Source organism: Eufriesea mexicana, unplaced genomic scaffold, assembly GCF_001483705.2.
Source record: "Eufriesea mexicana isolate 0111107269 unplaced genomic scaffold, ASM148370v2 scaffold1303, whole genome shotgun sequence".
Taxonomy (NCBI): Eukaryota; Metazoa; Arthropoda; class Insecta; order Hymenoptera; family Apidae; genus Eufriesea; species Eufriesea mexicana.
The window spans coordinates 222532-226458 of NW_016909433.1; the positions used below are offsets into that span (position 1 = coordinate 222532).

Sequence of the window (3927 nt, forward strand, 5' to 3'; positions counted from 1 at the left end):
AGATCGGGATGAAATATGGCGAGGCCTCGAGGGGCAGGGAGTGAACGCTAAATGTAAAATTTAAGCTTTTGAAATTTGTTAGTTTCCGAGATATTAATAAAATACTTTTGGTACTACACATTGAATTCTGCGTATACGTACACGTCCGTGACAGTGTATACATGAGTCTTCGTATACTACAGTACGTGACAGTGCACACACCCTGTAGTTCCCAGCGTTCCTTGAAACTAATGCAATGTATACGTGTGTTACATATGTATTCATATGTATAATATGTTCGGTCCTTAATGATACAGAAGAATATTAACTACAGTTTACATTTCTTTCTACAAATTTTACTTGTTTATGTAAAAACACAAAGCAGATCAATTTTCTTCTCTGAAAATGAAAAGGCTTCTTATACATTTTCAAGTGCTGAATCGAATTTGGCTGCAAAAATTGCTTATCATCTTAGGTTTATGAAACAAATAAATAAAAATATAAATTTTTACCATTTTTAGAAAAGTATTCTACAGATAGTAATATTTTTCAATATCTTTATCTACGTTGGATAATGTTAGGTATCTCAAAATTCACGCAGGAAATTTTGATAGAAAACACAGGTATTTATTAAAGATTGTAAATATTGCTCAGCAATGAAGACATGTTCTTCCGTGTAGCATTTCATTTTTAATAGCTGAACTATCAGCTGTCACGCTGTCTTTTTCTTTCGTTGGCAACACTTTAACGCACAAATGGCGCAAAATTCAAATCTTGTGGAAATTTTGGGACACCTTATAATAGCCTTCTGTTATAAAATCAAATATGATTTATAATGAATCGAATCTTTTTTTCAAAATATATTGCTTTAAAGTTACGCGAGAAATATTGTTTCTTCATTCTGTCGCACACTGTATTCTTTCTATAAACACCGGTAGCAGTCGCCAACAATCATTATACAACGTTACGTAAAAACCCAAGTATATGTTATTATAAAAACGCAAAAATTGATAAATTCTAGATTTTACCGATAAATTCTAATATTTGTCAAACCAAAATAATAAAAGTTCGAAAAAAGCATTACATAAAAGTTCGAAGAAAGCATGTTTCCATTTTAGATATTTATCAAATATTTAGGTATTATCAGGTATTTAGCAAAAATTTTCTAACACTGGTTAGTAAAAGTCCGAAATAAGCAATGAGTTTGCATATTTCATATTATGTGAATCATGGCAAAAAAACAAAAAGACACTAACAGACGGAATTGTAATCAAGCCTATCTCACACAATGAAATGAAATGTAATCCGAACCTAACCTAAATCAAAATGGATTGTTCGCAATATTGGTAAATGATGTTAATAAATCTCAACATTTACGGAAATGATTTGGTAAATATCTGTTTAATTGAGGGTTAAATTATGTACTTATGTTATATATAGGGTGTCCCATCTAAATTGATCCAGCCGAATATTTCCGAAACTATTGATGATACGGAATAATGTTTCAGACGAAAGTTTGTTGATTTGGGTTATGTTTAGGTTAGATTAAGGAACATATAAAAGAAAAAAAATGATCGGTAACTAATGTTTTATTTCAAATTCACGTGTAAAACTGCTAACTTTTCGAGATTTTCCCTTAATTATTTAGTTTTCTTACCCGACATTTTTAAGATTCTCGAACACTTTCAGAATTTTCAAAGATCTTCAAAATTCTCGAAAATATTCGAGAATTGGGACCATACTTTTGAGTTCCCGTCTCGACTCGAACATCGGAATCCGGCACTCCACTAATAATATCTGAATCCGTGAGAAATGGTTTAACCGATCACTTTCTGTCAGAGGTAGTATTACAGTGCCTTCTATGTGGATATTATGATATCTAAACCATGTTTTTTCAGCAAGTGCCTATTCTATGCAATGTTTAATGCACCTTCATCATTGATCTCTACATGTACCAGAATCTCTGTTTCCGTGGACTTTGTTAATACGAAATATTTTTTATCTTTCAAATACTTTTATCTAGATGGTAATAGTTGCACACTTTAAAATGACGAAATGCATTTTTCTCTCGATGATAGTGACGATAATTTTCCAATTGGTCACCTGTTACATACAGAGTATTTAAATTGAACATCTACATTTCCGTTGCTATGAAAGTTAGGAAAAGCTGATAAAAGGTTTAAATGATTCTAAAGTATGCATTTGCCGGTGACAAATAAAAAGAAAGTTTTATCAAAGTTATAGTAATGAGTTTTTTAAGGACATCGATATTTTTTGGAGCATTAATATTTATTTTTTTAATGCGATATTGTAGCCGATATTAAGATGAGTTCAATAACATTTAATTCCATGATTTGGGATGATTTTGAAAACGAAAAAATGTGTTGACATTTAAAAGATACAACACTGAGAAACTTACCTTATTTATTGTAAATGTGTAAACTGTTGACCGCCCCTGAAGTAATTAATTTTGAAATAATTAAAATTAGAATTAGAATTAACTTAGCATTTTCAAATTATTCCTCTTAATACATTTAAAAATAGAAACTGGACAGCTGTACCTCATGACCAAACTTAACTATACAGATTTTATTTCTTTCATAAGTAAGAAAGGAATGTATGTTAAATTAAAATAACGTTTTACAAAATATTGTACAAAGCAAAATTATAAAGTTTAATATTAGATATTAAGTTTTATATAATGTAACCATCCATGAAATACTGAAATAAAATAATCCTAAATATTTGTTAGTTCACGTATGATTTTTATCTGTATTAGTTGTAAAAAATGTCATTAACTATTTATTAAATAAGCTTTGCGTTATTATTTTCTCATAACAAAAAAAAAATCAATAGTGCAAAGAATTAATATCTCAATGATACCTGAATATATCTTCATATATAAATTATACAATATATTTATATAATATGTGCAGGCTATCTCGCGGTAAGTGTCGTTTGATATAACACCTAAGCGGTAGGTGAGAGGAAAAAATGTAGAAATTTTTATCATTATTTTTTTATACAGAATGTCATGACAAAAAATTTGTATTTTTATTTTTTCAAGGTTATTGTAAGGTCAATTCGTGTTTTTTAAATGGGATACTATATTCTTGTTTTGGTATTATGAAAGTACAGAAAAAAACACGTTCAACATACGTCTTTGAAATAACTTTGAGGTAATTTGTCGATGAGATCTCTTATGAAAAGTTCCACTTTCTTCTGCTCTTGACACAAAACGCTAGATAGTGAACGTTCTTGCTGATAATGCATCTCTATTAGGATATGTTTCAGCATACAGTCTTGCTACTATTAATACATAATACATATTTTAATACATAAATATCCTTATTACATCATCCAAGAATTAGAATTACATTAACATATTCAGTTGAGAGCACCATTTTTCTTTCAATAATCGTTACTAAATAATTATACTTATTGTTAATAATTTACAGTAGTCGATAGTTGACAATTGACAGACTGATAATGACCAAATAGACCAAAAATTGAAGAAATCACTGCCGATATGTATTAATATTTCTTATGCAAAGTAATAGAGACATTGATTTTTATCTGTTTTGCAAACTTGATTTATCTCAAGGTTATTTTAAACGTGTATATGCAATATGCTATATATTAATACTAATAATTTGCTATAACTCTACAAGAATGATTAGAAACATTAACTTTGTGCATTATTTGTGTATCAATATATACAATGGGGAATGGAGAGAATTTAAGACAAAGATCTATTATCTCAGAACATTGTTTACATTAATGGTAGGAAAAATTTAACCTTTTAGTAAATCCTGTATTAATTGAAGAATAAATAAAAGATTATTAAACCATAACAAATATAAAATGAAAAAATCATTTATGGAAATTAAAGAAATTTAAATGAAAAGCAAATTCACAGAAAATAATTGAAACTAAAAAGTAATAAGA

The 3927-nt window shown here is 28.5% G+C and overlaps 1 long non-coding RNA gene across 1 annotated transcript; it reads left to right on the forward strand.

Moving 5' to 3' along the window:
* The first annotated feature begins 1256 nt into the window (after positions 1-1256).
* On the forward strand, positions 1257-2010 carry LOC108547844 (uncharacterized). Its single transcript, XR_001890227.1, has 4 exons — positions 1257-1325; positions 1420-1556; positions 1669-1820; positions 1878-2010. It is a non-coding gene; the product is annotated as an uncharacterized LOC108547844 (long non-coding RNA).
* The last annotated feature ends 1917 nt before the right edge of the window (positions 2011-3927 follow it).